Raw genomic sequence first — 13,009 nt, 5'->3', positions numbered from 1 at the left:
TGGCTGTTGCGTAGTTCTCAACTCTACACAAGATCACAAATTGTTCATGTGTTTGTTGTGTGGCATCTAAAGTATTGAAGCCAAAAGAATGGTATTTGATCAGTGATTTAAATTCAAATTCAGGTCTTTGGGTTGAATGTGCCTGAAAGAGCTGAGCTGCATAGTCGTTATAATGTTATCGAAATGCATCACACTAGATCACTTTCATTGTGTATGAGCAAGGGATCTTGGGAGATTTGTCAGTGTAAAATAGCTGAAAGAGTTCAAACTTAGCACTTTGTGAACACCTAAATACTGGGATTCAGAATGCATACTCGATGTTTTTGGCCAGCAACCAGTCGATGGTTTTCTGTGACATTTTGTACATATATTCCAGGTTGCCAGAAGAGAAATCCTTTGGGGATAAGATGATGCATGGACATGAGGATGGCAGTTGTGGTTTGAAGTGAAATGCCTTGACAATTATTGAATGAATTTGCAAGAAAATTGCTACAGATTTTGCACATTTTAAAAACCTTTTTGATTTACTGACTTTTCATCGAGCGCAATCATCAGGTCAGAATTTCACTTTCTCCAATGCTTTTGTTCATGACCAAATACTTCACAAATTAATTACATTCCCATCAGCCTCAGCTTTACTTTACGTTTGGGGCTAATTAGAAACCGGAGACGGTGAACATTACTTGTTAAACATCAGCAGTTAGCCTGCTGATGATAGCGTTAAACTCAAAGCACTGATGGCCTAAGTACAGCCTAAGACTGTATATAAAGATAGTTATTTATTATCTAGTTGCTTTATAGAAGATGTATACCGGTACTTGTGCTATATGTCAGACAGTTTCATTGCTTCCCTCTCCCACTACATGACACCCCGCTGGTATTCATTTTTGAATAATCACTCCCTACAACATGCCCTGCTGCAACATCCTCTATCAAAAGACAATAAATAGAAATAAGAAGCTATTTTTTTTTATTGCATGTGTCATGCAATTGGTGTGCAACTCTACACACCAAATACTCTCACTCTCGGCTGTACCTCAGGCTGTGGCCGTTATTCATTTCCATGTGGAGGTATCTCCGTGTATTTATCTAGAAAATTCCTGTAAATAATTGCTGTTTTTGGTGGAGAGCAGCCGTGTGAAAGAGTCACTGATACCCAGTCTATTAACTTGTTGACACTTTGGGGTCGGCCTGACTCCGGGCTAATGTGGAGTGTGACCGAGCAGAACCATCTTCATTATCCGGGCGCAATGTTTCATCTCTTCAGGCTTTGTGCACTGACGGCCAGCCGCCCACTTCTCTGCTTCAACCTCTCTTCTTCTATTGCTCCATGACTCTGTCTTCTGTGAATGAGAATGGCTGCTCGTCATCCAGCATTTTTCACCAAGGATTTCTAGTTTATTTCACCCTCCGTCCATCCGTCTCCTTCTTCGGCTTCCATCTTTCTCTGTAGTGTATTTGGTCTCTGTAGGACATAGAGGTTCTTCAGCTGTTTTTAAAGGTAACAGACCCGCAGCAGGGCGTCTCTTGACACCTGAAAGAAGTTTTGATTGACTGCTGATTGAAAATATTACATTTTCCATGTCAAAAGAGACAGTTCTGCATTACAGTTATGGGAGAAAAGCAGTGTTATAAAATTGGAAATTGCGTGCTAGGCTGAATGGAGTCAGGGGAACACATTGGCTTTCGCAAACATGCCCCCATTTTACTTTATTTGCATTCTTGATGCTTATTGTAAATCATTGCACATATACATGAGCTGTGCCAATTCAACTTCAGGGAGTAAACAGCTTCAGAATAATTGTGCATTGAAAAGAATAACAAGTAATACGAAGCTGTCCACAAGAATCCCTCACTGCCTTTCCACTCCTTCCACACGCTGTCATTTTGTCCCTGGCTCTGTCAGCAGCTTTTAAAGTCACGCTAACATGGAAGCATGAGGGGAAATAAATGAACTTTTCTTAAGTAAGATTAATTGACACAGATGTGTGGAAGAAGAAGAAGAAGCAGCAGAGGAAGAAGAAATCAACCAGGTGCAAACTATTGATTTAAATCCAAAACATGACCTTTGTAGCACATCCCACTCAATTGTCTCCCACCTTTCTTCACTCTTTCCTCCTACACACTCATAAGGCATAAAAGCTGCAGCCTCATCTTGGAGCTACATATTATTTTGCTGTAGGATTCAAAGTCATTGTGGGAGAAACATTGTTTGTAAAACGTCCTTGTAGACTTTTAGGAGGCTATATAAATATCAACATAACATTCTAAGAATTATAGCCATTCATTAATATGTGCTTTTAGTGTCTGGAAATTCCGAATCCATAAAACAAGATGTGAAGTTCCTTGGGAACTTTGGCATTGGGTTCTGCATTAGAAGCTGAATATTATGACGTTGCAGGCAAATTGGGCAAGAGGCTAATACTTTAATATTTCTCCATGGCATTAATGAATAAATCAAACGATCAAACTTAAAGTTAGTAAAAGTTGGCAGAAGATGTTTCCACGTTCAAGTCGGACTCCACCGCTCATAGTAAAAAGCTTTTGAAGAAAAAAGGCTTTTCAGGATCTTCAAAATCCCTATGTCACTATAAAGTATGGTCTAAAAACAGCTGGAGTGGCTGTGTCAACACTTACCCCCATTGGGCTGCACATTCCCAGAGCTCCCGGCCAGTGAGTGTGACACGATGAAGACCATCCTCTGCTTCTCTGCTGTGATTGGAAGGCCAATCTCCCTTGAGATCAATCATGTCGACCCTGCTGAAGAAGAGGTTCAGCTGGATGTCAACGGAGGTAGAGCCCTGTTTCTCTTACATTACAGACCCATTTATTTATACATTAAGTCATTGTTAGTGTAGGAATCAAATTTTCTAAAAATGTGTATATCTGTACTGTATGAACTCACTTCAGACCCACTTTGATCATGTAAGTCAATCGCAAATGGAAACCAGCTTTTGCAACAAACAATGACAGAACTAGCCCCTGAATGATGCTAAAATATCCCTTATTATGTACATTCTGTATATATGGGGAACTTACGATGACAAAAAGAAGGAAATTGAAGAAAAATGTAACAATTTAAATGAGACATGCTGAACATATTATGCTTAGGAAGACACAAATAAATAACTGAAACGTTGCATTGGTTTCTCCTGCGTGTTTATACCACTCTGAAATATGAGTGTTGTCATATTAGCATCAAATAGATTAAAGAGTATTTGTGCATAAATCTGCAACGACGACGTCAACTGATCAATAACAAGCTAAGAGGTGACAAAGTGCGAACACAACAGTCATTTTCATGAGATGAAAATTGTTAATTTATCAATGTTGGTGTGCAAGTCGGATGGTAGATGCTGTTATTGCTGCTGTTTTGACATTTTCTTTTTATGTCCCAAAGTCACAGTATAATTTTTCATAAACCTCCCTCAAAATGAATCTGAACCACTTAACGAGTCCCTCATAGTGCGAAATAGACTGAAAACAACATCCCTCCAACTAGACCGGGGCCCCTACGGAGACCCCTGATGTTTTCGAATCATTCTCTGTCAGAATCCATGAAGTTAAGGTTGTTTCTAATAAAGCCCAATAAAGCCTTTGCTTCCTCTGACTTTATGTTGCCGTCTTTAATCCTTAATGTTCATGTTTCGTTACTCTTAGTTCTGCATGATGAGCTTCAATTTCACATGTTGTGATTGGCTGAAATGCCACAAAGGCCGAATGCATTGTTTGATATGATCGCACTGCCGTTGTCACAGACATGTTAGCCATGCATGAGTCATGTCTGTATTATCTCACAATGATTGATGGTCAACCGAAACATTTCTGTTGTTATTGTCAAGACGTCTTTGACCTTGATTGTTTGCCCATTTCATCTCTTAGTGCACCGCATCTTGTCAGAGAAGATGCTGCTTGCATGCTTTAATTTCCTTAAACCGTTGCAAACCTCTGCAATATTTCAACCTTTTTCGGTTGAAGTTTACAACTGGTCTCTTTGCACGGGCCCCGTTAGCTAATCAAAGTCTCTTTTTACGCTTTGCTGTCATGCACACTAATTCCCAACAGCACATCCTTATTAGCCCCGAGTCTAAAGCGCACCAAAGTCAACTGACAGGCCCTCCAGACCCTGCGAGAGCAATTCTAAAGAAGAGTTTCATTCTGTCTGTCAGACACATGTGGATCTGAGCTGACTTTGAATTTCATGTCTGAGTCTTTCCCCTCCCACCTCGGCGCCTGCGTTCAGGGTGTGATGATTTCAGTGCAGGTGGGAGTCAGCTGCGTGTATAGCAGCTGCAGAAATTTGGAAGCAAGCAAGGCCAAACCTAAGATCAAGCACAAATTGTCCCTTTGATAACATTTCATCATCAGTACGTGTTCCCAGAAACTTCAACCACATTTCAGTTTTTGGAGGAAAGCGATAAGCCACCAAAGAGCATGGATTTTCTTTCATACCTCAGGGTGTAAAATGAGATCGTTGTCAATGGATGAACTCGTAAAGAATTAAATAGCTCTTTTATAAACCCCCAAAAGTTGAAAACCCCTGCATGTCGTCGCCATCTCAGGCTGTGAGAGGTGACTGAAATTATGAACGACGGCAAGTATCTGCAGAGATGTGGGAGATTTTGTAGAAGCGTATTGAGTATTGTATACATTTCAAATTTGAGGATAAACCCCATGAGATGCACACTCTTGTTTTCAAGGGGGTCCTCATTAGAATCTACTGATATAATTATATATATAAACACACACACACACTTACATTCTAGTATTCTAGACATGTTTTGTCATTTGTTGGTATTGTTGTTTGGTATTAGTAAAATCCCAAACAATATAAAACACAATACAGTAATCTGTCTCAATTATGTACACGAACATTAACTGCTGTGGAAGGTCAATTAACGTTAGCTGAGCAATGCAACGTGAGAAACAGTTTCGACTTGTGACTACTAGACTTTGCTCTGACAGTCGTGATACTTGACGTGACTCCTGTCCACTCCTGTGGATATATTAATATGTTCTTAAACTCGTGTGAATCTTCCGTGCAATCAAAAGAAAATATGAAGTTCTCCAGGTCTTCCTCCCGCTGCGAGCGCCAGCAGATGAGCTCGCACTGGAGCTTATTCTGTTCTTCGGAGGTTGTGACAGAGCCGATGGATGATTCAATAGTGTAATGAATGAGGCGTCAGAAACATTCAGCTCCGCTGTTGGGCAGATTGATTTCTCTCCGTCTTACCTCTGCCTAGCTATACGTTGCCCTTATTGATTATGATGAGGCTTTCTCCTCTCCTATTATTACAATATTGATCTGAGACAGATGCAGAACAACAGAGCGAATAGAGGAGTGAAGTTTCCCTGGCTGAGAAACTAAGAGCAGAGGAAGTGAGGAGACTCGATGGATTGGGACCCGCTAAGCTGAGTTTGGTATTGCTGTGAGAGAGGTAGACAGTTTCAGTATCCTGAGATGAGATGGGTGGGGGGGCTGAAGTCTTTATTATGGGAGGTGACACGCAAGGAGGAGCTACTGCAAAGTGTCATTGCAGCGTCTGGATCTCAGAGACCAGCAAGATTTGAAGTCCAGGACTGAAATGTTTTTGGTGCCGTCTTAGATTTTTACTTTTATGTTTATAAGTTTTGGTCAATGATAAAGTCAAACAGAAATTTTGATGATACTCAATTTTTGTCTCAGGACATTTTTTCCCGACATATTTGAGGAAACATCAAAGCATCCGACTTTCAGCCGTCTGGGTTGACGTTTTTCATGGAAGCGGTTGACTGACATCTGAGCCATCAACTTCTGTGGCGCACTGCAAGCATGTCACTGACCCGAAGAGTCTACAAACTTTCAACAAGTACACAGAGCATTGGTTATGAAGCATAAGACATCAGTTACAACATTTGATGCTATTAAGTTTGTCCTCCACTCAGAAAGTAAATGGAAGTCAGTCAGTCAAGTTCGTTAGCTAATGTTAGCACTGATTCCCACTAGACGTAGCCTACTTTTAATTCATTAATATTGAAACCTGTTGAGTCACTGGCAGCTCGCAGTCTTGTGTTCATCTCACTTTACACAAAAGAGCACTTTTTCTCTTGATCTTTCTGTACGATATTTAAAAAAATGTTCATGACCATCACATTTTCAGAATAGTTGGTCTCAAGTAAGACTTCACTCTGACCAAACCTCCCTTTAGTCTTGTGTTTCACTTAACTAGACATTACATCTGTAGAACTTTACTGAGGTCGTCCTCTGTGCGTCCCCGTCTGTCTCCCTGTACTTTGTCTCTAAACACAAACTCTACCGCCAGAAGGTCCGGGGAGGATTGCATCCCCTCAGTTCATTTCTGTGTCTGTTTGCGTGCTCCTTAAAGCTTAAAGAGCAGAAAGTCATTCTCTCTCCAAACTCAGCCTCCCCCGATGTGCGACCTCAATTACAGAGGCAGAGAGATTACGGGTCAGAATTAACGCCACTCTTAAGCCTCCGTTATACTTTCTGCAAGGACGGTCGCCTTCGCGTCCACGTAGTTAGAAGATGTTGAATGTGCATGCACAGGCGAAAACCTGCCACGCGGAAAACCTGCGAAAGGCCGCGTCCGACGGTGTGATGTCACTGTAGCCGCGTGGACACTCGCGACAAGGATAAACCAAACTTCATTCAGTCCCACTTTTGCTGTGACTTTCTGGCCATTTTTACCTTAAAAGGATTTCCTGTGCTACAACTTAAAGTATAGTAAATATCTTATCCCTCACACACTGCCACCAACATATGTTTTACAAATTAGAAGTACTCACAGTAAATTTGAACGTACAGATACATAAACCAAACTGCACAGTCACCATGTCCCTTTATTTACGTGCACATCTCGACCACTTCCATTAAATTTGATTGCCTGTCTCGTCTTAATTAACTATTTCATTACTATAAAAGTTATCACCTCTGCTAAAATTTTTATGTTCATCTCGACCATCGAGACGACTATTAGTCACAGAGTTGTCAGCTGTCATCATCAATAAGCTATTGGCTGCCAGCCGCACATTATCACATTTAAGTACATACGAAGTAAGAGAGAGGAAATCACCGAACTTTACAAAAACAAAACCTTCTCTTCAAGAAAGGAGGATTTACAGCTTTAAAGCCCCATTGCGATATCTTTACCTCTGAGGTATCGCCTCTCCCATTCTTATATCCCTTCATCCTCCGTAATTCTGCACATTCCCAGACATTCCGCTGTGTTCTCTCCAGCCTATCTATCTGAGCAGAGAGGACCAGCGATGAATCCATTAAGTTGCATAATTTACCCGCAGAGCAAAAGCCTCGTCCATGGTGCGTGTTTCAATGGAGAGGAAGAGCTTTTATGTAAACCTCACCCTACCAGACCGTAGGCTTTTTAGGTCTGACCACTGGTCCTGGTGTACTCGAAAGGGCTCAAATATGACTTTTACAACCAACAACACATGAAAAGGCCTTCACGCTTTAAAACCGTATCTTCCTGGTATTTTCTTTTGGGTGTGTTGGTAAGTCTTTGTTATGGTTATTTACGGTATAATATTGTTAATCTTTCGGTGTGTGTGTGTCAATATGTTTGTGAGAACAAAGGGCCGTCATGTCAGTCTAAAAATAAGTAAGTGCAGTGACATCATCAGAGACACACTCTGGGTGGTATTTATAACCTCATAACAGTCTTAACTTGTGTGTATGCGGTGGGTAACTTTAGCAGTGTGTCCGTTTGTGTCCATTAATACATACATCCATACATTTTCACCTTTATTTGACAGAGGACAGTGTATACAGGGGAATCTTCTTGTGGGATATTTCTTATGGGGTTTATCAATAGTGTGAGACGTGATTAACAGGACGACACATATGAGACATGACAAGGCAAGAGAGACAATCAACAACAACGACAATAACAAAGACATATAATCACTATGTCAGATGTGTACATGTACAGACAAGGCAGCAGCCTGAACAGGATGGTACCTGGCTAAAATGTTATAGATACATTTAGACTTTGTTATTGTACTACACTCATGAGTATGTGTGTCTTTGGGCTTTGTGTGTGTAAGGATAGACAGCAAGAGAGGGAGAGAGAGAGAGAGAGAGAGAGAGAGAGAGAGAGAGAGAGAGAGAGAGAGAGAGAGAGAAAGGGTCCTTTCTGTATGGGCCCTGAGGAAGAGGAGGAGCAGGGATGGGACCTGGATGGGTCAGTACAGCTGGGTCAGGCCCGAGTTTCCGTATTTATCTTTCCATTTTTTTATTTATTTTCCCTTTCTTATATTTATTTATTTTGTTTCGATTTGTTTTCCTATTTTCAATCGGCCTTCAAACAAATGTATTTCCTCACCAAAAACTAAATTTTACAAAATGACATTTGAACACATCATGATGAAGTGGATATTTACCTTCGCTGAATAATCTTTTTACTTTTTAGGGATCGGTGACGAAAAGACATTAATACCGGTCTCCCAATCGCATATTTTTAACGGATATCGGCCCCTAAAAAAGATGAGATTTATTTTCCATTTGACCGATCGGACAACTGTATGAGGCATTCTACTTGCCCCAACACAGAGTTCACTTACCCCGGGCAATCGGTAATGTTGAGCCCCCACTCTACCCTCTACTGCCAGCTCCTGGTCAGAGATTACCAAAGTGATTTCAATTAATCCCGGCAGGTCATGAATGTGACACATTTATCGGCGATCCAGCCAATTGTTGTCATTTCACTCAAAACCACAAATGTAAACCTCATGGTGTTGCAAGAGGAAAAGTCAGGGGATCACTAACGTCAGCAGTGTTCAACGTCGAGGAAGCATACGTATATTGTGCCATGCCTCCAGTACCAACCGACCAACATATTTACATGAACACATGCCCAGAGCCTCTTTTGAAGTTTCTCAGCCAACAGGTGTTTACAAGGCAGTGAAGATCAATTCCAGACTAAAGGAAAAACAAGAATTTTAAACAACTATTTCATCTTGCATGGTTGTCTATTCAGAGCAGGTTTTTTAGTATCTGATAAGCTGTTGGCTAAAGGGACGACTTGTTTTTATAACTTGCAAATACGGCAACAGTGGTGCAGCATAAAAATCATTCGAGTGTGAAATTCTGTTCGCCAAGAAATGTTCTGGATAGAGCTTCTTATTCAATGTTCGTGGTTCAGCTTCTGATCGTAAGAGTTTATGACATTGTGGCTTGAAGCATTATTCAGCGTGGTTAATGTTGATTGGACTGTGGTTGTGAAAATGAATCGGAAAACTGGAGTATGTCAATGACAGTGTAAATTGTCATTGACATACTCTAGTTACCACCCAAAAAATCTGGTACTCAACAATGTAACCTTTCATTCATTCCCTGAAGGCTAACCTAACTGAACCGTAATTCCTACTGGACAACGATTTGATTACATTCCTGTAACATTGTCCGACTCATGATGGACAGTTTTTAAAAAGGATCAAAAATAGATCCAGCAAAACCTTGTCTTATCTATACCATCTATACCATTTTCTTCATTGTCAAAGCCTCATCCCCACATTACCCACAATGCAACTCGACTAATGACAGGTCTCAGTCAGAGATTATGGTGTTATACTAGCAGCGGTTAATGTAACCTCGGACTGCTAGCCTCAAGCTACCAGGGAAATTCACTTGAGGCAATTGATCAGACTCCACACAGCTCCCTCTGGAGCAATAAAAGGCTTTATACAACTGTTTACGTATGAGGTAGTACTCTCCAAGACCTGTAAACAGGTGTATAAAATCGGGTCGGTTTCTTTTCAAACATTAAGTCCTCAGCTGGGAGTCTAGTCCCCACAATGTGACAGTGTGAAGAGGCTTTTGTCCCCATAATGTAGGTAATGCATAAAACACACACACACACACACCACTTCAAATCAGCCACCTCTGCTTTTGATTTATACATATGTCATATAAAGTTGGAGACCCGACATGTACGCTGAATAAACCAGCAGTTTTCCCCGTCTACCTTCATACAGCTAAGTGGCTCAATTACAGCTGAGTTATATCTGTTACACTTGAGGCTGTCTTCCTGACAAAATAATTGTTATTTCATACATTTGGTGAAATATGTATTCATATATTATGAAATAAGGAAAAGGAGATAAAACACGCTTTAAACCCGAGAGTCATTGGATGAAATTGTAAACAAAGCTTTAATTCGAATCAAATTCTGCCTGCTGCAAATTAATTAGTGAAATTTAGTTTTCTGATTCTGGACCACTTCATGTTTTAATTTGTTTTTATTGTATTTGTTGCTAAACACAGTGGGTGCTGCCACTTTTATGCCAGCACTCAATTATGGCTATGTGTTATATTCCCGTGCCTCCTCTGTGGCTTCAACACTGTGCATCTTGGAGCATGAAGGTTTAACAGTGCAGCGCTCTCACTCATCACCTTTTATGCTTACGCTGACAGGCCTGCCCTGTCCACTGGCAGACTTATTCATTGGCAGTGTTTTATCATTAAGGCCATTCTTGTTCTCAAGACATACATCAAACACTTCATCTTCATTTTCCTCCTCCCCCTCCCTCCCTCCCTCCCCCTTTCCATTCCCCCTCTTTTCAAGTGGACACATTATGGCTGTACATTGTTGTGGAGTGTGCAATTTGGCACACATTATGAGGCGTAATGACTGAGGCTCAGCACTACATGCAAATGCAATCACAGGTAAAGAATAACCATTACTGTTGAAATATTGATTCAAAATTGGCATTATTTTTTATTAGCACACATGCAAAATCCCCACCTCAAGCTTAATAGACTCATATATGTCAATATATTGTGTAAGGACAAACTTTGAAGCCCATTATTGCTTCTCAATAAGGTTCTGATAGTTATTCATTGGACGCAGGGCTTCACCCCCCCCCCCCCCCCCAGCCTTCTCTCCCTGGGCCTCTTCTCTCTGTTGCCTCATGTCTCTCACTCTGTTCTCTCTCACAAAAATATTTCCTCCACCACCCCCTCCTTACTGCTTTTTGCCAAGCGGAATATCCGCAAAATTGCTGACCTGCATTTGTCGAAAGTAAACAAAGGCATTGGTCCTTTTTTACTCCCACCGTACACACAGTTCCTTAAAGGTTTGTGTGCATGCAATTGCTTCTCACTTGTGCAAAAAAAGCATATGCGGCTTTCACACATCCTCCCATGCTCCTGTTTTGATAGCGTCTCTGGGAATTGCTTCCTCTGATTGTGTTCTTCCTCGAGGTGGCTTTACTTCTTCAGCCAGTAGCTGTGTTTTGGCTGAAGCTCATCTCCCCCTCGCTGCCTCTCTCTCTCTCTCTCTCTGTCTGTCTCTCTCGCTGACTGTGCTTTATATTCCCTATCTGTTATATCTGCATCCAAACATTTGTTGTGGTCAATGCAGCTGGTCAATTCTTAGCTTAGTTTACTTTCAGTCTTCGTCAAGTTGTCTAATGTGCCAAACATAACTGAGCGATAATATCTGCTTCACAAGCCTATTCTTTTGTGATTCCCTAAAAGAGTGGTACAATGAGAATACATCCCAGAATAGGTGGAGTTGTTTCAACTGTATAATATAATGATAAACAACCTGAAACTTCTCTTTCTGTGTCAATGTTGCAATATGAAAATAGTGCAAATCAAAACAAATACCTATTTAGTTTTTCCATTAAGTTATTCTCAAACATGTTTTAAACTTTTTCAGTCCATTAACAACAATTTAAACATGCATACTTCTCTCAAACCATGCAGACCTATCATTGTAACATCTTTTTGATACTTTCAGGTGGTATTTTTAGTATATTTCAGGTTGCAAATTGTTTTTTCTCCTTAAACATGATTTGTGCGGTTGTAATATCTACCAAGTATCAAAATTTTAGAGCCTTTAATAATTGAATTATTAGCAGAATTATTTTTGCTTTGAAGATAATTTCAATGGTTTCCAACATAACTCATGATTATATATGATAACACTCCAAACACTCTTTCATCACTTAGTTTTTTAAAGATAGTTTCAGACCAAAATAAATTAAATAAATCTGACCAATCTTCAGATTTTTATTCTTTTTTTCCTTTGTGTTGTTAGATGAAGATATGTTCTTCAACATGAAACTGTATTCATTCAAAACAGTTTATGCCACTTTTGTAGGAGCAAGAGCTCATTTTCATAGAACATGTGATAATAATTTCGTTTTTTGTTGTAAATCATTTGTGTTCATTATTGCAGCAGTTGATTGAGTGAAAAGCTTTACACACAAAATAAACAACAAAGGAGAATAAGGGGCGCTGTCGTAACAAAATGGTTATTCAGGGTTGAGTGTGTGTGTCTAGGTGTGATTGTGTGTGTGTGTCATAGGGTTGGAGGCCGGTTCCCTTAATTATAGTGGCCTGACGAGGACACAACAGAATATAATGGTGCGTCATCCCTCATCAAAATCAAAGCGGTGGTGTCTGAAACGTCACCTGGGATATCAGGTTTGATAGATGTGTTATGTTACATATGGTCAGATTCTCATTACAGGAATGCTCCACTGTTTTTTCACCCGTATCTCTGTGTTTGATAAAGTATAGGTGATGGTGTAAAGTCTGACAAATGCACCTGTGCTGCTGAGGTGACCGATCCATACCTTGGTCTAGTTCATACAAATATACCTGCATAAGCTAGAAAAGGAGTGTACATTTCTAAAAAGGACCTATCGTATTATCTACACTATATATCAACCTGTGCACCTTCCATTCAGCTTAAATATGGACGGAAAAGGCTTTAAAGAGGACATGAAGCATGCACGTTTTGGCATGGTGTCTAAATATATATTTTTTAAAAACTTGCCAAAACTGTGATTTTAAAACGTTGTTAAAAAACACAGATATGACAAATTTATTGTTGTAATTTCTACTTCGCTAGCCAGCGACGTTATTGCATCGCCTCCAGCGGTGGGCGGTCAGACAGAGATACAGGGGAAACACCGGCCATACCTTTGATCGTATGTTCACAATATTCTGATTGCCTGCAGGTGAAGGAAGGTCTTGTTTTCT

Source organism: Melanostigma gelatinosum (genome assembly GCF_949748355.1).
Source record: "Melanostigma gelatinosum genome assembly, chromosome: 14".
In the NCBI taxonomy this organism is placed as follows: Eukaryota; Metazoa; Chordata; class Actinopteri; order Perciformes; family Zoarcidae; genus Melanostigma; species Melanostigma gelatinosum.
The sequence above is the reverse complement of the archived record's forward strand: the minus strand, read 5'-3'. Positions refer to the sequence as shown.